This window comes from Miscanthus floridulus, chromosome 8 (assembly GCF_019320115.1).
Source record: "Miscanthus floridulus cultivar M001 chromosome 8, ASM1932011v1, whole genome shotgun sequence".
Lineage (NCBI taxonomy): Eukaryota > Viridiplantae > Streptophyta > Magnoliopsida > Poales > Poaceae > Miscanthus > Miscanthus floridulus.
The window spans coordinates 29,188,670-29,212,329 of record NC_089587.1 but is presented as its reverse complement, the minus strand read 5'-3'; the positions used below and the strand labels follow the sequence as shown (position 1 = coordinate 29,212,329).

The following is a 23,660-nucleotide window of genomic DNA, read 5'->3' as shown; positions in this document are numbered from 1 at the left end:
TTCATGTTTGTTATTTACTAGTTATTGTGATGACTCAGTTAGTTGATTTAGTGAGATATATATGTAGATAGATACAAATATAGATACATTGGTAAATAGATATAGTTAGATAGCTACTTAGATATGTAGTTATATTTATAATTAACTACATATGATCTAGCTATTTAGTGAGTACACTATAAATATATACGTAGTTATTATTTTAATTACTTAGTTTGTAGTTAGAAAGTACTTGTTAGGTATTATCTATCGTCTAATTTGGACTAAAGGACATGTGTTTCGTTACGTTTTTAAAATAGATGGACAACCTAGTGACCATATATCATGGAGGCACGGTTGAAAGCGATCGCTATGGATATGTTGAGTTTCTTGACATGCAAAGCGTGCCTGTGCTATTCAATGATAGGCCTTCATTTAGTGAGATGGTTGCAAGGGCTCGGGAGGAGCTGCATTGCTTTGGAGATGATGACATTACAGTTAATGGTGTACTGCACCTAGGTTGTCCTTCGAACATCTTCAGACGAATGATCTCAATTGGTTGTGCGGATCAGTGGGAGAACTATGTGAGATCGACTATGAAGAGCCAGCTGCAATGTTTGGACGTGGTTGTGCGTCGGGTGTTAGTTGATCCAATCCCTCATGGGTTTACCCTAGCAATGGATCATCAAGCACACATCGACCCTCCCGTTCCAGAACCTTACCTGCATGTGCAGATTGCGCCTACGGTTCCTGATGCTCAATCTGCCCCTAATGCGGTATTTGGAGATAGTTGTCATACTCATGTTTTTATGGCAGATCCTCCTTATAAGATCCCTTTGACACAGAATCATCCGAGTAAGTGTCTTAACCTGCCTGTCGCTTGTAGTAAGCGGCCTCTGCTTCATCTGCGGCCGCTGCGGTGAAAGGACCTAGGATGCCGCCTAGAGGGGGGTGAATAGGCGTTTCTGAAAATTAACACCTTTAAATGCGGAAATAATTAGAAAGGGGAGTTTCCAAAATGAAAACTCCAAATCAAGAGTACTACCACCCCTCACAAGTTAGCCACAAAGTAAACAAGGTATAAAGAATATATCTAGAAGCTACAACCTTGCAACACCAAGTTAGAACAGAGAATAAATATTTTCAGGAAATACCGGACGTGTCCGGTATGAATACCGGACGTGTTCGGTATACACGATTTCTGCAGATCAGCCCCGAACTTGCTCCTTTCGATTTCTATCTTCAAACCAAACTGCAGGCACCTAATGGAGATGACAATATACACAGAGAACCTGCAGCACAGCTAGAGCAACACAAATATCAAATGGAATGCGAATTAAGACACGATATTTGTTTTACCGAAGTTTGGACTCGTTCGAGTCCTACTCTCCGTTGAGGGGGCTGCGGGCGACCCAGCGAAGGTCAGCCCTAGAGGGTACCACGAAGGTCACTCTAGCTGGAGTCTTTTCCAACTCCTTTTCCTCCTTCCACTAAATGATTCCGAGGCGGCGGAATCGACCGTTACAAACTTTCCGAAGCAACCACAATCTCTCGGTTGCTCTTCGGCGACGCCTAGCCGTCTAGGACCGAAGAGTCCAAGAGTAACAAATGCGAATCACGAGATTGACAATATGCACAAGTGCTCAAGTGGTGGCTTGCTCTCTTTTTCAAATTCTTTCTCAACCCACAAATTGATTTTGCAATTTGGATCACACACTCACTAAGAGAGGGTTTAGGAGAGTTGGCAAGGCTCAAAAACGTGTGTCTATCTCAGCAGAATCAGCAGTCTCCAAAGGTGGAGGCTTGGGGGTATTTATAGCCCCCTTGAAAAACTAGCCGTTTTATAGCCGTTGCAATACCGGACATGTCCGGTATGCATACCGGACACGTCCGGTATGACTCACACTTCGCCAACAGTAACTAAGTTACAGTGAAGTTGTGAGGCGTCGGAACTCCCAAAGAATGCCGGGACTTCCGACCGTCGGAACTCCCGACACAAGTCGGAACCCCCGACCCTCAGTAATTTTGAAAAACATGTAACTGAGTTAAAGTTAGTGAGTTGTCGGAACTCCCGACATATGTCGGAACTCCCGACCCTTACGGCTTTTGAAAACTAGCCGTTGGCTTCTGGTCAACCATACCGGACACGTCCGGTATGACCAGGACAGTGAACCCTCCAAGTCGGTCGAAGTGCGACACATCGGAACTCCCGACCCATGCCGGGACTCCCGACCGTCGGAACTCCCGACCTACGTCGGAACTCCCGACTAACCAACCCGAGAACAACAGTTTTACAGCTGCTGGACAAATACCGGACACGTCCGGTATGAATACCGGACACGTCCGGTATTGCCAGACCAGCAAAAAAACAGTTAGCACTTTTGTCGCTCAAATACTCAAAACTCACATGGGTTGGCTTGAGCACTTATGAAACATTATCTATCAACATGATGCATCCCTCTTAATAGTACGGCATACCTATTAAACTCAAGATAAACGGAAATATGAATTTGTACCACTTGAGTTGTTCTTTTTGAATTGATGCCGTCCCTTCCAATCTTCATCAAGTAAGGGTGCTAACATGTTGATGTTGATCTTTTCACTTGAGCATAGCTATCTTGAGCATGTGACTTGATTCCATTCATCAAGTCTGAATAATCCCAAATGTATCAAGTCACTTCCATCAAATACTTCATCATAGATTTGATCCTTCACATCAATATGACCATCTTAACTTGAGTAGTACCTCAACTAAATGCAAGTACTTTCTTCTTCACCCTAGCTAGGTTCTTTGGCCGCCAAGCCGTCGCTTGCCCTTCACCCTTGCTTAGTACCTCGAAGCCTTTCCTTGCTATCTTCACCATCTCAAGCCATCAAGTCACATCTTGTGTTGAATCATCCATTCATATGTATTGTTATCTTTTTTTTTAATTTAGCAAGCTTCAAATATGAGACCATTCCATATGCAATCCCTTATGTCTCATTAACTAATAATCATGAGCTTGCTTTCACATAGAACATGGAAATCCCACAATAATTAAGCCTTAGCATGAATTCCATTTGCATTGTTGTCTTGTGCTTGAACTAAATTGTTTATACAACAACACATCATTTTGGCTTTCATTAAGTACCTGTGAGATAACCTATTACCTGTTCACACTTAGCAAACGGGTTAGTCCTTTAATCATGTTGTCATTCAATCATCCAAAACCCACTAAAGGGCTAGATGCACTTTTATGCGGCCTGAGTGAAGAACGCGTCGGCATCCTCCTCTGCCTGTAAGACCGCCTCTGCTAGAGCGATGAGCTCGCTCAGTCTACCAGTGTCGTCGTCAGCCTCCTGCGCCTAAATACCCGCCTCTGCTAGAGCGATGAGCTCGCTCAGTCTGCCAGTGTTGTCCTCAGCCTCCTGCACCTATATGTCCACCTCTGCTAGAGCAATGAGCTCACTTAGTCTGCCAGTGTCATCCTCATCCTCGTCTCCGTCATCACATAACACAATCGGTGATTGAATGGTGCGACCAGCTCATGATCTATGGCCATCTAACTTCTTCTCCTCATACCTTGCACGAGCCACCTCTGCAGCATGTTCCCTACTACAACCAATCCCTTCATGTATAAAATGCAATCAGTTAGCAACGCGGTTATATTACATTTAAAACCAGGCAATGAAAAAAAGGTTTTCAAGCACTCACTGGCACATAATGTAGCAACATTCTCGTTTAAGACCTACATCTATACTCTTGTCTCCTTCCTTGCCTCATTCCCTGCCCTCTCCTCCTCTAACGTCATCCGCCTCTACAATCCCCATTTGTTAAGCCCAACATCGATCGGGTTACAAATACCGCGTTGTCTAGCAAACTCACGCATCTTTTCTTTGTGATGTTTAACGAATAGATTGACGTAGTCGGGTCCATATCCCCTCTTCCGTGCAATTAGTTTCCTCTTTTTCAGTTTATCCAAGAACTTAGCTTGACCATCATAACATTCACAACTGCATTTCCTAGTGCTCTGTTCAAAAGAAATATTATATCATATATGTCTTAGCAAAACAAACAAAATACGATTTCATGTTTACCAGAAAAATAACGAACCACATCATACTCAATCATACGGCCGCAATAATAGCCTATTCCAAGCTCCGAAGAGACTAGGCCGTAGTTGGATTTTACACCACATTTGCACATGACAGGAGGTGCTTTGTAGATTATCCGTTCTTTCTTCTTTTCCTTAACCCTCCGCGGTTCTTCTGGCCATTGGTTCTTAGGACCATACAACTACTCCTTAAAACGACACTTTGCCATTGAATACACCTAAATAATGAGACATTAGTATATGAACATATATAGCTCAAGATTTTAACACATACACTTTGCACTTACTTCATGCTTGTTTTGACACACAAACTCCAACGTATTCTCAGGGTTTATCATAGCTCGATCTCTGCAATCGCACAGAGGAGGTTCCTCGAGTCGTCTAACTGTGGCTAGGTGCTTCTCCTTAGCCATCATTGCCGGAGGGTTAGGGGGGTGGAACCCACCGCTTGAAGTGCTCACGTGGATGTCTCCCTCTAAACCAATCATCGAAAAAGAGGTACCTAGGATCAAATTTGTCTGCACCATCAATCCACTGAAAGAAAAAGCACCTCTCATGGTCCTATACAATGAGATTCCAACAAAATATTAGTACCATACTTAAACAAATAAAGAAAAAGGATAGTATAAACATTTTCTTACATTAAACCGACTGAAAGCTTCTAGGCCCCTTTGTTGGGTTTCGGTGATTAATGACAATACAAGATTACTATGACTAACGTGTGTTTTGTAGAGGCAATTAAGTTAGGTCATGGTAATGGAGATCGATTGGGCAATCGAGGTGGTCATGCCCCTACGATGGAAATAATTTTGGTTTTCAAAGGATGGACGACAAGGTTAAGGATGACTAGTTCTAAGTGTCGATTGGAGTTAGAGTGACACTTAGAGTAGTTTAGGACTTTGTTTTTCCTTGGCTGTACTATTAAGGGGGTATGGATGGGTAGCTTGACCTAGGTGAGTCTACTGAGTTAGGTGTGGTGAATACTTGTTAAAACTAGCACTAGGTAGCTCCACAACAGCCCTATGATCCTATGGAGCAAACTTCATTCACATATGTTTGAGAGTTGAAAGTGAATGGAGGGTCAAATGCTAACCGAACGCTGGCTCCGGTGCGACCAGACGCTGACCGTAGGGTCCGGTCAGTTCATTTGATCAAGAGATTACATTTGGTGCGACCAGACGCTGGAATGGTCAAGTGACCGGACGCTGAGAGGCAGCATCCGGTCAACTCTAGTAAGGTTCTAAAGAAGGGAATCTACGACTGGACGCGTCCGGTCAGTGCTGACCGGACCCTAGGGGTTTAGCGTCCGGTCGAGTATAGTAAGCATCCAGTGAGGATTTAATGCGACCAGACACGTCCGGTCAGTGGTGATCGGACCCTGCCAGTGTCCGGTCAACACTTTATCACTGGTTTGTAGGTTAAACTAATCGGAGCGTCCGGTCAACATGACCGGAGCGTCCGATCACCCCGTAGAAGCTCATAACGGTTCATTTTTTAGGCTGCCTTATAAATAGAAGCTCCACTCGTGTGTGGAGTTACTTTTGCTCATTTCAACAGCTAAGAAACACGTTTGTGAGTGCCAAGAAGAGCAAGATCCTAGTGAGGTGATTGAGATTCGTGAATCCAAGAGAGTAGCCTCATTAGTGAATCAAGAGTAGCAAAGTGTGTATCCACCTTTCTCATTAGGCTTCGCATGGTCAAGTGAGAGTTCATGCTTGTTACTCTTGGTGACCGCCATCACCTAGATGACTTGGTGGTGATTGGGAGCTTGGTGACCACCCGGCGGAGCTTGTGGGTGACCCAACTCAAGTTATGAGCGGTTTTGGGTGATTCACCGTGACGGAGTGTCGAAGAATCAACCCGTAGAGAGCACTTGATCCTTGCGCGTATCAAGGGGGAGCTACACCCTTGCGCGGGTGCTCCAACGAGGACTAGTGGGGAGTGGTGACTCTCTGATACCTCGACAAAACATCACCGCGTTCCTCTCTCTCTATTTACTTTGAGCATTTACTTTGAGCATTTACTTTGAGCAATTCAATACTTGTCTTTACATTCATAGAATTACCATGCTAGAGTAAGTTTGGAATATAGGTTGCAAGTCCATTGTGCGTTAGATTAATAGAAACACTTTTTTAGGCACAAGGGGTTAATTGGGCTAACCATAGGATTTAATTATTACAAGAAAATTTAGAATTAGCCCAATTCACCCCCCTCTCTTGGGCATCTTGATCCTTTCAATTGGTATCAGAGCCTCATGCTCATGTTTTTAAGCTTAACCGCTTAGAGCAAGATGTCTCACGGGGATAGACCTCCTCCTATCTTTGAGGGAGATGATTTTTCATATTGGAAAATCTGCATGGAGGCGTACTTAGAAGCTCTAGACGTTGGTATTCTTAGAGCCACCTCACAAGGCTTTCCAAAACCTCAGGATGCTACTAACCTACAAGGCGATAAGGTTAATTTTGAAAAATAGAATGCAAAGGCTCGCAACACCATCTTTAGAGGCCTTTGCAAAGATGTGTTCAACCGCGTAAGGAACCACAAAGACGCCCATGCACTATGGTCGGATATTTGTGCGCTCCATGAGGGAACCAAGAGTGAGTGTGAGGAACGCTATCATCTTGTGATTAAAAAGCTAAATTCATTTGAGATGCTTCCCAAAGAATGTGCTAATGAGATGTATTTACGTTTGAATGTTCTTGTAGAGGAAGTCAATGGGCTTGGACTTACTCAAATGTCATCATCCAACATTGTGAGAAAGATCTTGAGTGTCCTCCCCATTGATAAATATGGGCATATTGTGACCGTGCTACACCAAGGTGATCTTTCCACCGCTACACCGACACAAATCTTAGGAAAGATCAATGCTCATGAGATGTATATGCACATCATGCCACAAGATGGCTCATCCTCTACCAAGAAAAAAGAGAAGGACCTAGCATTCAAAGCTAGCCAAGACAAGGGCAAAGCAAGACTTAAGTATGAGAGCTCAAGTGATGAAGAAGATGAAGATGAAAACCTTGCTCTCATGGTGAAGAAAGCCGCCAAGATGCTAAAGAAGCTAAACAAGAGTGGCATCAAGTTCGACGGCAAGAAGAAGAAGTTCTTCACAAGCTCTAGAAGAAAGCCAATCTCCAAATAGATTGCTTTAATTGTGGTGAACTTGGTCATCTAGCACATCAATACCCCAAGCCCAAGAAAGACAAGTTCAAGAACAAGAACAAGGGCAAGAAAGATGACTCAAGTAATGAAGATGAAGATGAGAAGAAGAAGAACAAGCCATACAAGAAGAGAGATGGCAAAAAGAGGGACTTTCACAAGAAGAAGAAGAGTGGTAAGGCCTACATCATCGGTGATTGGCTCACAGACATTGATTCATCTAGTGGATCATCCGATGATGATAGTGACAATGAGAAGGTGGCCACTATTGCTATTGATCTTCCATCTTCACCACCACCATCGCCATCATCTTCTACACACCTATGCCTTATGGCCAAGGGTGAACGCAAGGTAACTAATAATGATGATAGTAGTGATGATGAGCAAGCTAGCGATGATAATAGTGATAGCGATGATGATGATTCACCTTTATATGATGATCTTGTCAAAATACTAAGAAAATACACTAAGATCATTAGAAAGAGTAGAGCTAAAAATAAAAAGCTTGATGCTAAAAATGATTCACTCTTAGCAAAGTGCGATACATTGGAAAAGGCTAATGATGAGCTTAGAGAAACTAATGATGCTATATCATCCAAACTTAAGGAGCTCAAATCTTCTAAGAAAGAGCTTAAAGATAAATATGATAAACTTGAGTGGGTGCACAATGAGCTCATCACTAGCCACAACAAGCTAAAAGATGAGTATACAACTCTTAAGATCAATCATGATACTCTTGTTATTGCTCAAGAATTTTTACCAAATGAGCCACATGATGCTACTAACCATGTTGTTAAGATTGATATAGCTACATCATGTGATGATTTGATTAATGAGAACATTGAGCAAGGATCTAGTGGCAAAGGCAAGCAAGTGGTTAAGCTCAAGAACACAAATGAAAAGCTCATGAAAGATCTTGAAGAAATGAAAAGCCACAACACCATTGTACTAGAAACTCTTGATCATGACAAAGAGTTGATCCTTGAGAATGAGAAGCTCAAAGAAGAAAACAAGAAGCTCAAGGAAGAGAAGAAAGATGATGCTCTAAAGGAAGAAAATAAGAAGCTCAAGTTGGAGAAAGAGCGTCTCAAGATTAGGTTGAGCAAGTTTGCTAGAGGCAAGCACCTACAAAGTGAGCTACTCATGAACACCATCATGAAGATGGATAGAAGTGACATTGGATATGTGGCAAGTGTAGAGAAGAAGAAGGCTCAAGTTCAATAACAACAATCAAAGCCAAAGCCAAAGAGATGTTTTGAGTGTGGACAAGAAGGCCACTTTGCTCATGAGTGCCAAACTCCATCGCCATAACCCTTGCCCAAGCATGCTAGACCCTTTGCCTTCAATGCTCACTACATGCTTAGAAAGGACTCTAGTGGGAAGATGAAAGTCATGTTCTTATGACCCCCTAACAAGAATAGGCCTAAGAAGATTTGGGTGGCTAAGTCACTTGTTGAGAAGGTGAAGGGCCCTTAACAAGTTTGGATTCCTAAAGCTTGAATCTCTTGTGTGTAGGTGAACTACAAGACCAGTAGAAATCATTGGGTTATTGATAGTGGTTGCACTCAACATATGACCGATGATCCTTGTATGTTCACCTCCTAGATAAAGAGATAGATGGACAAGAGAAAATAACATTTGGAGATAATTCAAAGGGCAAGGTTAAAGGATTGGGCAAAGTGGCAATATCAAATGATCATTCCATCTCAAATGTGCTCTATGTTGTTTCATTGAGCTTCAACTTGCTATCTATTGGACAATTGTGTGATCTTGGCTTCCAGTGCTAGAACTCATACATATAGATTTATTTGGACCAACAACATACAAGAGTTTGGGAGGGAATCTCTATTGTCTTATGATTGTTGATGACTATTTAAGGTATACATGGGTATTTTTCCTTCATGACAAATCCGAAGTTACATCTTGCTTCAAGAAGTTTGCCAAGAGAGCTCAAAATGAATTTAAAGTGAAGCTCAAAAAGATAAGAAGTGATAATAGAAAAGAATTTGACAACACAAACATTAAAGCTTATTGTGATGAAGTTGGGATCAAGCATGAAGTCTCCGCAACTTATACTCCTCAACAAAATAGTGTGGTTGAGAGGAAGAACCAGACTTTGATCACTCTTGCAAGGACAATGCTAGATGAGTACAACACCCAAAGCTCTATGGGCGGAAGCAATCAACACCGCATGCTATGCATCAAACCGCCTATTCCTTCAAAAGTTCCTTGGCAAGATACCTTATGAGTTGCTCAATGGGAAGAAGCCGGACGTTTCCTTCTTTAGGGTGTTTGGTTGCAAATGCTACATCTACAAGAAGTGGCAACACCTAGGAAAGATCCAAAGATGTTGTGATATTAGTTTTCTTGTTGGTTACTCATCAAAGTCCAAAGCATATAGAGTATTTAATCATGCCACTGGCTTGGTTGAAGAAACATATGATGTAGAATTTGATGAATCTAACGGCTCCCAAGGAGCACATGAGAATCTTGATAATGTAGGTGATGAACCATTGAGGGAGGCTATGAAGAATATTCCGGTGGGAGACATCAAGCCAAAAGATGATGAAGATGATATACAAGTCATTGATCAACCTTCTTCATCAAGTGTGCCACAAGATGGTGAAAAAGATGGAAGAGTAGAAAATGAAGATACTCATATCTCCCATGAGCAAATGGTGGTACAAGCATAAGATGTTGATGCTCCACAACCTCCTCCTCAAGTGGTCAATAGAAGAAATACACCTCTCCTATAAGATCATCCATAAGATCTCATCATAGGGAGTCTATCAAAGGGTGTAATGACTCGATCTCAAAAACTTGCTTCATTTATTGCTCATCACTCTTTTGTCTCTTGCTATGAGCCAACCAGGGTAGAAGAAGCTCTTAAAGATCCGGATTAGATCAATGCCATGCATGAAGAGTTGAACAACTTCACTCGTAATGAAGTTTGGACTCTTGAAGAGCGACCAAAAAACACAAGAGTCATTGGAACAAGTGGGTGTTCCGCAACAAGCAAGATGATCAAGGTGTTGTTGTGAGGAACAAGGCAAAACTAGTTGCTAAGGGGTTCTCCTAAGTTAAAGATTTGGATTTTGGAGAGACCTTTGCACCGGTTGCAAGATTAAAAGCCATCCGTATCCTACTTGCATATGCATCACATCATAAAATAAAACTATATCAAATGGATGTGAAAAATATATTTTTAAATGGCTTTATTAATGAACTAATCTATGGTGATCAACCTCCTAGGTTTGAAGACCCTAGATATCCTAATCATGTTTATAGGTTGTCCAAGGCACTATATGGGCTTAAGCAAGCCCCAAGAGCTTGGTATGAGTGCCTTCGGGACTTCCTCATTGAGAAGGGCTTCACCATTAGGAAGGTCGATACCACACTATTCATCAAGAAGCTCGATGGGCATATCTTCATTTGTCAAGTATATGTTGATGATATCATCTTTGGGTCATCAAATGAAGACTCATGCAAAGAATTTGGTGAATTAATGTCGAAGGAGTTCGAGATGTCCATGATTGGTGAGCTTACATTCTTTCTTGGTTTTCAAGTCAAGCAAATGAAAGAAGGCATTTTCATCTCTCAAGAGATATACACAAAAGATCTTCTCAAGAGATTCAAGATGGATGAATGTAAGCCAATCAAGACACCAATGCCTACCAATGGACATCTCGACCTGGATGAGGGAGGTAACCTGGTTGATCAAACTCTCTATCGTTCTATGATTAGTAGCTTGTTATATTTAACCGCATCTAGGCTCGACATCATGTTTAGTGTGTGTATGTGTGCTAGATTTCAAGCTAATCCTAAGGAAACACATTTAATTGCCGTAAAAAGAATCCTTAGGTATCTTAAGCACACACCAAGCATTGACCTTTGGTATCCCAAAGGAGCTATATTTGAATTAGTTGGCTATTCTGATTCGGATTATGCCGGTTGTAAAGTTAATAGAAAGAGCATATCCGGAGGGTGCCATTTGCTTGGTAGATCACTTGTGTCTTGGTCCTCCAAGAAATAAAATAGTGTGGCTTTGTCCACCGCTGAAGCGGAATACATTGCCGCGGGTGCTTGTTGTGCACAAAGTTTATACATGAAATAAACTTTGCTAGACTATGGTGTAGTTCTAGAAAAGGTACCTCTTTTGTGCGACAATGAAAGTGCGGTAAAACTTGCAAATAATCTGGTTCAACACTCTCGCACCAAGCACATAGATATCCGCCATCACTTTCTAAGAGATTATGTTGCCAAAAATGATATATCACTAGAAGGTGTAAGAACCAAAGATCAATTAGCGGATATCTTCACTAAACCGCTAGATGAGGCTACATTTTGTAGATTGCGGAATGAGCTTAATGTACTTGATTTTATTAACTTCACTAAAAATTAAGCTTGTGTTGTCCCTTGCATTCATTGTAATATACAACATGTTTAATTTTTGGCAATGCGTATAGGGCTTATCTAACATGGTTAAGATAACCACCGAAAAGCGTGTGAAGAAGGTTAACCTTGGATCAAACTTGACAAGCAACTAGATTTACTTACAAAGTACTGCATATACATGGATGTTGTTTTGTCGTTTTGTTCCATTTGCCCTTTTATTGCCTATTTTTCTTAAAAATAATTATAGCCTAAGGCAAAATATTTTGAAAAATATGAGGGTTTGAGAGAGATCACTCACATCAGTCCCAATTGGTGTTTATTTGGATCTTATTCATGTTGGGACTTGATTGGGAACAGGCCGCGCGAAGGAACATTGAAGATTTGCTGGAAAAGGGTGACCGAACGCTGCACCAGACGCTGCTGTCCAGCGTCCGGTCAGTTCATAGGAGGTGAATAGAAGCTAATGGAGTGACCGGACTCTGCATTTGTGCGTCCAGTCAGGAAGGGTTCCAGCGTCCGGTCGATCTACATGGAGTTCAAGGCAACTGACCGGACCCTGCCTATGTCCGGTCATGATTCCAGAGGATTTGGACCTCTCTGGAATCGACCGAACGCTGGGTGGTAGCGTCCGATTGCTACCACCAGAGCGTCCGGTCAGTAGAGAACATGCGGAATCAGATCTCTTTCCCCGTTTCCTTCTCTGTTACATGTGGGGTCCTCATTTAACCGTAGCCATCGCGAGCATTCTTGACCTAACCCCATACGCCGCCTTCACCGAGCCTCCCATACGTCGTGCCCTAGCCGCCGCAGCTCTCTTGTGCCTGAGCGCCGCACCGCCGCAGCCATCGTCTCTAGCCGCCCGCGCTCACCACCATCCGCCCTACTCTTGCTCACACCAAGCACCTCACCACGCCGTCTTTTGCTACCCACGTGCCCTGCCATCTGCTCCCGAGCACCGAGCGCCACCAAGTCCTCCACCGCCATCCACTTCTCGCTCTACCTTCACCTTGCCTAGAGCCACCGCTGTTGCTCTCCGGTAAGGCCATAGCATTCTCTTTGCTTGATCTTGATCCTTTCAATTTTCAATGCATTGACCTAAATCATCTAGGGCTGCTGATTCATCGAAGTGCTTCGCAAACCCTAACCCTAGCCAGTTCCGAGGTTCCCCGCGTGATGTCTCTTCTTTTCTCGGATCACGGATCGTCTGGTAGCATGCCTGTCGCTTCAATTTCATACCTACATTGCTTGCTTCCTAGGGTTTTCGCATCTATTAGATATATCGTATTTACTCGTATATCCATCTATTCCATCGTGCAGCGAGTTGGTGTTGTTGATGTGTCAGTGGTAGTTGGCAGTCAACTCGAAGCTAAGCTCGCAAGTATGGATCAAGGCCAAGCCTCGAGAGTGTTAGTTTGACAGTTGGTCTTGTCAGCGGCAGTTTTTCTCTTGTCAGGTCAGATGGCTCGCACCAAGAATGTTGGTGGTGGTCCAGGAGATGACGATCGGAGGCCCCCGCCTTGCTTGCCCATAGGAACCAAAGGCAAGGCGATGAAGCAGGTTACTTCTAAGAAGTGCAAGTACCCCAACACAGAGACAGCGAGAGCAGCAGCAGTCACTAAGGCCGCAGAGCATGCTGAGAGAGGTGGCGCTCATAGTGGTGTTGTCATTGTAGATCTGCAGCTCACACTAGCATAGAGGGCAGCAGTTGAGGAGGCTGAGCGTCATCATGGTGGTCCACCTAGGACTGTCATGATGGTAGGATGTCGACTGGCTATTGAGGAACCTCGACCTCAGGGGGAGTCCCAGCAGGAGCCATAGCAGTAGCCCCCACCAGCAGAGCCTTAGCCAGCTCAGGAGACTCAGGAGGGCCAATAGGTCGAGGAGACCGAGCAGGCACCCCAGCTATGCCACTCTGGTTGTACCAGTGCTACAGTTCCACCGAGGCTAGCTACACAGGATAGGGGTTCACGCCCACCTCCTAGATCACAGGGTCCACCTCTAGTGGTACATCTTGACTTGAGGGCCACCACGGCCAGGTAGGTTCGATAGCTGAGGTTTGTTGAGTTTGAGGTGTGGTTTCCTCCGAGGAGGGATGAGAGAGCAACAGAGGGTTTCTATACACCGCTCCAGGAAGACTTCTACAACGTATATCTAAATAGTGGGGCAGTCTTCCGATCTCAGAGAGTCTACAGTATTGAGGCTATTATGGCAGCAGCCGGAGAGCATATCCGCCCCTACTTATCATATTTGCCAGGGCTGTCAGATCTGATTGGCCAGATAGGATTGTATGTACCATCTTGGGTTTGACAGTTTTATGCTTCGCTCTACGTTGACCCGCAGCATAACTTCATACACTTTGCATTCAACGACAGAGACTACCGGGTGATGAGTTTCAGGGCCAGGGAGATACTGAGGCTACAGGAGTAGCCTGTCAGATTGCATGAGGTATGTTATGGACAACAGGAGCCTCCCAAGCGTCCTCATGGAGGTATGGTGCCCCCCTACAGATCTTGTGCGCCATTGCTTCAAGGAGCCCTTTGGTGAGGGGTCGAGGAGGAACCCCAGTGACCTTACTCCTACAGCTCATGTGCTAGAGGCTATCATCAGGAGGACACTACTTCCCAGGTTGGGATACAGAGAGGGTCTAACTCACCTATAGCTTTGGCTTCTCAATGCCCTGATGCAGTAGACCGTGTTCGACATTTGGGACCTCCTTCTATCAGAGATGGAGGATACTATAGCTGAGGGCTTTAAGGGTCATAGGCAGCTTCCATATGCACATTGGATCACTTTCCTGATGCTTAAGGCTATGTAGGTTAGGACCTCAGAGATGGTTGCAGAGTACAAGGGTGTCACCACTGAGTTTCTAGCTTATAACATGGCACAGAGGATCAGGCATAGCACACCACAGGCACCCACTCAGCCTAGCCGTAGTCTAGATGTTCTAGAGTCAACAGCTTAGTAGGATGAGATTATCAGAGGCATAGCCGCTACTAAGGAGGAGCAGCTTGAGGCACAGTAGGAGGTGATAGAGTCTAGCGATAGTTCCGATGATGACTATCTACTGATTCCTCATATGCCTCCATGCAGACATGATGCAGAGGCCGGCAGTTCTAGCTCAGCTCCACCTGCACCACAGACGGACCCCGCTTTGATTGCTATTCTTGAGCGGATGCAGCACGATCAGGCATGATAGGCTCAGGAAACAGCTGCAAACTTTGCACAGTTTTAGGCTCATCAGGACGAGTTTCAGCGACAGCAGCAGATCCTCCAGCAGCACCAGCAGCAGATGCATCAGCAGCAGTTACTCATGCAGCAACAACTTATGGGATTTATGTAGCATGTAGTAACAACACTTGGGGCCCCACAGCCATAGTTTTCGTCCCAGCTTGCTTAGCCTACCACCACTACGATGACTCCAGCAGTACAACCCAGTGGGCTTCAGAGTCATGGATAGCCTCTAGCTCCGTTTGCTTCACCCATAGTTCAGGTGTCCTAATGGTTGTCCTCACCAGTGGTTGCCCCGTAGTTTACACCATATCATATGGGCTTCTCACCGGATCAGTCTTTCTCGCTATTTATGCCTGACATGTTAGTCTCCAGGAGTCTTGGAGCATCCTTCAGTGAGTTGATCGGCATGCCTACACTGCCACATATGCATATCGCCGGTCCTTCTACAGCAGCCCCTATCGCTGTGACTACTCAGAGGCTCCCTTCGTCTATCGCCTCTTTAGATCCTACGACAGACGTACCAGCAGCATCACAGGCAGCACCTACCCCAGCTCAGACCCAGACCGCTTCAGAGACACTTCCAGCCACAGAGGGCTAGTCAGTAAAGAGCTCAGGGTCAAATGATGATGGCGCCCGGTTTCATCTTGCTCCACGTACTACTGCGCCTGGCTTGTCCGCTACAGCCCCACTGACCGACCCTTAGGTTTTGGTGTTTGACGCCAAAGGGGGAGAGGGTTTGAGTATGTAGACTCAGGGGGAGTGACATTTAGGGGGAGCTAGTTATCTAGTATTAGCTTATTATATACTTTTAGAGTTTTATTTGTGTGATACACTATTACTATTATGCATTCATGTGTTACTTTCATGCATATTATTATATCTATGTGATAGTGATATCTACGTGATTGTGATTTATGACATGTGCGCTCTCTACTTTGAATTCCTTTATATCATATCACTTGTGCAATGCTCATTTGTCTTTGCTTCCGCATTTATACTCTGATGCAAATGAGCTTTATTACTTGTACTCATGCTTATTTCATATCTTTTGAGTACATTGTGTTGACTTGTGTCATATAAGCTTGACTAACACTTTTGTTCTTATCAACAAAAGCTTATATGAACCAAGCCCGTCAAAAATCTCACTCTTTCACATACTCGAGGTGATATTGTCATCAATCACCAAAAAGTGGGAGATTGAAAGCATCTAGGCCCCTTTGTTGGGTTTCGGTGATTAATGACAATACAAGATTACCATGACTAACATGTGTTTTGCAAAGGCAATTAAGTTAGGTCATGGTAATAGAGATCAATTGGGCAATCGAGGTGGTCATGCCCCTATGATGGAAATCGTTTCGGTTTTCAAAGGATGGACGACAAGGTTAAGGATGACTAGTTCTAAGTGTTGATTGGAGTTGGAGTGACACTTAGAGTAGTTTAGGACTTTGTTTTCCTTGGCCATACCATTAAGGGGGGTATGGATGGGTAGCTTGACCTAGGTGAGTCTAGTGAGTTAGGTGTGGTGCACACTTGTTAAAACTAGCACTAGGTAGCTCCACAACAGCCCTATAATCCTATGGAGCAAACTTCATTCACATATGTTCGAGAGTTGGAAGTGAATGGAGGATCAAATACTGACCGGACGCTGGCTCCGGTGTGACCGGACACTGGCCATAGGGTCTGGTTAGTTTATTTGATCAAGAGATTGCGTTTGGTGTGACCGGACGCTGGAATGGTCAAGTGACCGAATGCTGAGAGACAGCGTCCGGTCGACTCCAGTAAGGTTCTAGAGAAGGGAATCTGCGATCGGACGCGTCCGGTCAGTGCTGACCGGACCCTGGGGGTTCAGCGTCCGGTCGAGTACAGTAAGCATCCAGTGAGGGTTTAATGCGACCGGACGCGTCCGATCAGTGGTGATCGGACCCTGCCAGCGTCTGGTTAACACTTTATCACTAGTTTGCGGGTTGAACTGATAGGAGCGTCCGGTCACCCCGCAGAAGCTCATAATGGTTCGTTTTTTAGGCTGCCTTATAAATAGAAGCCCCACTCATGTGTGGAGTTACTTTTGCTCATTCCAACAGCTGAGAAACACGTTTGTGAGTGCCAAGAAGAGCAAGGTCCTAGTGAGGTGATTGAGATTCATGAATCCAAGAGAGTAGCCTCATTAGTGAATCAAGAGTAGCAAAGTATGCATCCACCGTTCTCATTAGGCTTCGCGTGGTCAAGTGAGAGTTCGTGCTTGTTACTCTTGGTGATCGCCATCACCTAGATGGCTTGGTGGTGATTGGGAGCTTGATGATCACCCGGCGGAGCTTATGGGTGACCCAACTCAAGTTGTGAGCGGTTTTGGGTGATTCGCCACGACGGAGTGTCGAAGAATCAACCCGTAGAGAGCACTTGATCCTTACGCGGATCAAGGGGGAGCTACACCCTTGCGCGGGTGCTCCAACAAGGACTAGTGGGGAGTGGCGACTCTCTGATACCTCGGCAAAACATCGCCGCGTTCCTCTCTCTCTCTATTTACTTTGAGCAATTCAATACTTGTCTTTACATTCATAGAATTGCCATGCTAGAGTAAGTTTGGAACATATGTTGCAAGTCCGTTGTGCGTTAGATTAATAGAAACACTTTTCTAGGCACAAGGGGTTAATTGGGCTAACCGTAGGATTTAATTATTGCAAGAAAATTTAGAATTAGCCCAATTCACCCTCCTCTTGGGCATCTTGATCCTTTCATCGACTACATGTGTAGAAGCAATGCGCGGCTGTGTCCGGATGTTTCGATTGAAAAACATGGGCCGGGAAACCACAGTCACAGTTAGGGACAGGAAGGTCAGGAGGGACGGGGGCATCTTTGCTAGACGCGTCGGGGTATAATTCTCGAGGACGACCCCGTTTTCGCCAAAACTCCTCCCGAAACATTTCTTGCATCTAACAAAACGGATGTAATTTAACAAACATAAATTAAAACATCACAAAAAAAATATCAATGAGAACCATAACTACAATACAACCAATTTCGTTCTAAGAACCAAAAGCAGTTAACATTATACCCTAAACCTAGGGTTTCTCATTTCATCCACAACAATGAACCCATAGCATAACTACATGCGGCTTGGTTTGCTAGCTTTTTTCACACCTTGGAATCAACCTACGGTTATATAATACATATATTGAGGGATACAATGAAACCCTAAGTGATGACGATTCTTAGGTTCAAAAATTCGACTAATATGTACCGAATCGATGCGAAAAAACAAGGAGGTGAGCGAGTATACCTTGCTCTCGAAGATCTACGGATCAAATCAAGGTTTTTAAGGTCTAATATGTCGATTCGTGAGGTAGGGTGAAGTGGGGAGAGAAAAATCTAAGAGGGAGGAGAAAGAAGAGGAAGAACGCTCGGAGAAGAAGGTTGGGCTGTGGTTAAATGCAGGGGGCTCAGCGCCATTCACTCTGGCGCCGAGCCCCTGGCAAGCCATTTCCCTGTGCCCAGGAGCTCGGCGCCAGTCACTTTGGCGCCGAGCCAAGGGTCAATTTCTGAAATTCTTTCCGCTAGAGGTCTATTTGTAAGAAATTTTTGAAAAAAAAGCTAAATAGTAAAGAATTCGGATACCAGGGAGCTAGTCGGCCAGCCACTATCATGTCCCATCCATTTTGTTTCTTTCAAGAACGAAAGGGGATATCAGCTCCGGATTATAAGTACCATATAACCATCGATAAAAAGGAAAAACATTCCCAGTGGTCTCTAGCGATCACACAAAAACATTCCCAATTCCGTCCAGAGTATGAGCATTCTGCATCACTGACTGAACCATGACCATGCCTGCCTTTTATGCTCGGCATGCAGTAAAGGGTAATTCCTCCGTTTAGAAAAGAATATAATCCATGCTGGTCAAAGTAACTAAGTATGACCAAGTTTATAATAAATAATATTAATATTTACGTCTCTAAATAAATTTATTATAAAAATATATTCTATGATTAATCTAATAATACTGATTTTGCACCAGGTATGTTAGTATTTTTTTTATATAATTTTGATCCAAGTTTAAACTGATTGACTTCTCGAGAAGCGAAAATTACATTCTCTTATGGACAGAGAGTATTTGTCCTAGGAAAGCCATGCATGAACCTTACGTGTAAAAGGACCTTAGCTACATCACTGTTTAGTAGGAATATGGATATGAAATATATGATACCCATAAATATCAAAACCAGGCAAAATATTTTTTCACAACAAGGACTAGCTAATGAAGGAAGGGCGGGCCTGGTGCAAACGAGAGTCTTATCGCCTGTGACCAGAAGGTCCCGAGTTCGAGTCACGGTCTCTCCGTATTGCACAGGCGAGGGTAAGGCTTGCCACTAACACCCTTCTCCAGACCCCGCACAGAGCGAGAACTCTCCGTGCTGGGTACGCCCTTTTTAAGGACTAGCTAATGAAGATTATCATGAAGCAGACTCCCCAAAATTTTAATAACAAAAAGAAACAGTTTATACCTATGGAATGAAACAAACAGCTACATATACTCACGGTGAAGTAAAAAATATGCTACAACAACAGAAGAACAGGCCTTCTTATTTCTCATATCATTCCTGCCTGCTTCAGCAGCTCCAGATAAAAGGCCCAAGAAACTTTTGGCTCCTCCAAAGGCTTGTACTAACTAAATTTCTTGGGGAAAACTTATTGAGACTGTTGGCCTGATTTCTCCGTGGTTGTACTCTCAGGTTCTTGGCCTGATTTCTCCGTGGTTGTACTCTCAGATTCTTGAGACTGTTTGGTGGCTGCGCCATTTGTAGACGGCTCACTAGGTAGAGTTTCTTGGAGAGAACCATTTCCAGTCCCGACTACTTTGGCAGTTGTTTCGACGGCCTGTGCTTTCAGCATCTTTTCTCTCTCGAGATCTTGCTTTGCCAGGGAAGAAAACTGCGAGTCGAGGGACCTTACAGCACCCAGCCATGCAAGAACAATCACCAGGAGTATTCCACCAAGGTAGGGTGTCGAATTCGCAAGAGATCCAAATGACAGGATCATGAACTGCTGGATCAAAGCACCTCCAGATTTCCCCAAGGGGTTGCAGACAACGTCAATAGCTGCTTTACCTTTAACCTGTTATCATGACCAGAAAGAGTTCAGAACAAAAGCAACAAATGAATATGAAGGTTTCATCAAACTGAACATTAGATTTTCTTTTGGGAATATAATTGCCATCATCAATAAAAGCGTAAAATCTTATTATGTACGTTTACATGACTTTTGGTACATGATTATGAGCCTTTCACTTGACCAAAGTCACTTATCGCAGTGTTTCAGAGATATAGATACAACTAGAGTCAAGGACAAATCAGCACAATATCTTTCACATAGAGCTAAATTTAACACAGGGTCCAGTTTCCAACATCAAAGAAACTAATGTGGCTTCATTAAAAATAGGAATATCGTGTTCTACAAGTTATGATATATGCTGATCACACCTACTCTGATGAGGTTTAGTAATCAGGTACCATGTTATGGAATGGCTACAGATAGATGGATTAGCAGAGAGACCCTAGATAGCCGCCCTTCCTCGGACTATCTTAGGATTTCTTCTTGCTTGACTCTAACTGATACATGACGGTCCCTTTTATAGAGACAACTTACTTGACCCCTAAGGAATATCCTAACCGAATCAATCTAACTTATCCCTTTCCTAACAAACCAAACAATCTAATCTAATTTGACGGGTTTTGTTCGCGCGCTACAGTACCGCATGGGCCCCTGGGCCGGCTCCGCTTGCCATATCATACCAGTATTACAAACTTAAATTATTCTGCTCATAGGAGCAATCATACCAATACAAGTGTCGTTTATGGCAAGATATGCATTTGATATGAATCTACACAAGAATCGGTAATTTTTGGAGACTCTCACCTTCATATCCTCATCCAAAGGAATGTATGCCATCTCTTTGCAAGGATCAAACAGACTGTATTTTGCACTCTTACTGAAAATGTTCTGCATTGCTCCAACATAGACTGCCGCAAGCAAAGGCGTCATCCCAAACTTGGTCATAAGAGGAGTCAATGGCTCACCAAACAAAATCAGTGAGAAGAACCCAACTCCTGTGAGAAGTAACACTGCAGGCGTGATCGTAGCTGCAACTCCCCACCCAAACTTTCTGAGGATTACTCTCCCTAACAACATCATTGTAAATGTAGCTATGCCGGTGGCAGTTGAGAAATCGCCCATGAATGAAGAATATTCATTCGGGCTTGGGAACTGCAAGACACCAGCGGAAAATTAATTGGCAACTATACTGTATATGTGTATATATATTACTAACAGGCCAGAATACATGCCTTTGAGATTCAACATACCTGTGCTTTCAATTTTGATTTCCATGTCACCTCGACAAGGTTAATGCTTATTCCATAAGCAACGACCAATGTGGCAAGATCCCTCACATACCGAGATGACAACAGAACCTTCATGCTCTCACCCATGCTGAGCTTTGGCTTGTCCTGAAAGGTTATGTTCGCAGAATCGTTAAGGAGAGATCCATAAACACAAGCAGAAGAATAGTAGAAAATCTGTCCAGGGCCAACCTTCTTTTTCCGCTTCGACCACCGGCATAGATGAGTTATCAATAACAAACTTGTTCACTCCCCAATAGATACCGCTGATGACAAGACCCAGTATAACCACTATGCTCATCATGGCCTTCAACGAAATTGCCCAACCATCCACTCCAGGACCCAAATTCTTCCTCATGTTTGAGAAATATTTCACCGTGCGCCCAGAGAAGATGAGCGCCACATTGGCACCAAGCCCAAACAGAGGGTAGAACTCTTTGGCCTCTTCAACTGTAGTAATCTGCAATGATTAAAAGCACCTGAATGAAGATATATAAACAAACAGCACATCGGACAACTATATATTGCCCTTGATCTTGGAAGGGAACTCTGTTAATTTCTGCGCATAAAGACAATCACACCCCACCAGCCATTCCAAAGTTTTTTTTTTTTTTGTTTTGGAAAGGGGATATTCAGAGTCCACAACAACAGAGCTAGCATCAATTACAACTTGCAATTTTAAAATGTCTAGCCATGAATCACTAGCAGTTCAGTAGAGAATTCGCAATAGGTGAACCATTATTAAATTATTACAGCTGTGACAGAGAGGACACAGTAATAGAATTGGGTGAACCGTCCGTACCTGATTGGCAAACCCCCAGAAGAGGACGGATATGACGACGCTGCCCCAGAGCTCGGCCATGACGTAGAAGAGGCAGAAGCTCCAGACGCGGAGGATGGCAACGGGCCCGAGGAAGCTTGGCCCGAGCGAGGCGAGGAGGCGGTCGGCGAGCGCGGTGGGGTGGATAGCGTCGCGCATGGGGTAGAGCACGTAGGCGAAGGCGCCGAAGAAGGCGATGAACGGGAAGATGACGGCTGTAGAAGAGCGCCTCCTTGGAGAGGACGTCGGCGAGCTTGGTGTAGAGGAGCATGAAGCCGACCGCCATGGGCAGGTTGACCCAGGTCTTGAGGAACGGGATGATCTCGGCGCTGCTGCCCTTGGCGGTGACGACGAGCACGTCCTTGGTGTCCCGCAGGATGGTGTAGTTGAAGAGGATGCAGAAGAACATGAGCCCCAGGGGCACGATCTTCTTCAGCGTCTTCGTCTCCAAGCCCAGGAACTTGGGCGACGCCGCGGAGGCGTCATCCCCGGGCGCTGGGGCCGCGGCGGCGGAGGCGCGGAGGGGCGGGAGGCACGGGGCGGAGCGGGAGCGCGGCGGGCAGGCGGAGCGGAGGTGGACCCGGGGAGGTGGCGCGGGAGGCTGAGGCGGAGCGGCGCGGCAGGCCGCCGGGGCGTGGGCGTGGGCGTGGCGGTGGCGGAGGAGGTGGAGGTGGTGGTGCCCGGCGGAGGCGGTGGGGAGCGGGAGGCGGAGGCGGTGGCTTGCGACGAGGCCGGACTCCATGGTGGCGGAGGAGGCGTGGAAATATCTCGGGGGTGGAGGAGGAGGAGATAAGGTCAGGCGCCCGGCAAGCAGGGGGGGTTTGGGAAGGGGAGGCCGCTTTCTTATACTCCAAGGATGGTGGTGGTGGCGCAGAGATTAGAGGAGGGCGGTCGTTTGGTTACCGAGGGATTAACGGAGTGAGCCTTCGCTAATCGTGGACAGGGGAGAGTGATTGTGAGTGAAGGTGAACGAACGAGCTGACGGGTGGGGTCGGGACTGGGTGGGTCACTGGTTACTACTACTGCCTGTCTAGTGAGGATATTCTGCCCTGCCTTTTAGCATTTAAAATTCAGATAATTCTCTGTGTGCTATTAAAAAAACTCATAATGTCGTGTGTTTGTTTGAAAAGGTTCAGTGGTCTTCAGTGTCACTGCTCTAACTTTTTCATGCCCTCCATGCCACTTCCGTCAGTTTGGGCTCTAATGCCGTCGAATAGCAGGTGTGAAAAGACGAAAATGCCCTTAAGTGTAAATATGTCATTAATTTTTTTGGGCATCTTAACGATTTCAAATGAAAAAACTCAAAACTAGAAAGGTGTAGATCTCGTCGAGATCTATAATTTTCATATAAAAATTATTTTTATTTAATTCCGTAAAAAATATGATTTGATATGATTAATATATCTTAGAAAAATCATAGTCTAATTAGGCTTAAAAGATTCGTCTCGTGAATTTCGTCTAAACTGTGTAATTAGTTTTATTTTTTATTTATATTTAATGCTTCATGCATGCGTCTAAAGATTCGATGTGACAGAGAATCTTAAAATTTTTGCAAAATAAAGTGCAACTAAACATGCACCAAGTTGGAAGTAC

General features: G+C 44.5%; 1 pseudogene; it reads right to left on the bottom strand.

The window, feature by feature from the left end:
* Window positions 1–19,306: 19,306 nt before the first annotated feature.
* Window positions 19,307–22,900, bottom strand: LOC136476070 (ADP,ATP carrier protein 1, chloroplastic-like; annotated as a pseudogene).
* Between the last annotated feature and the right edge of the window lie 760 nt (window positions 22,901–23,660).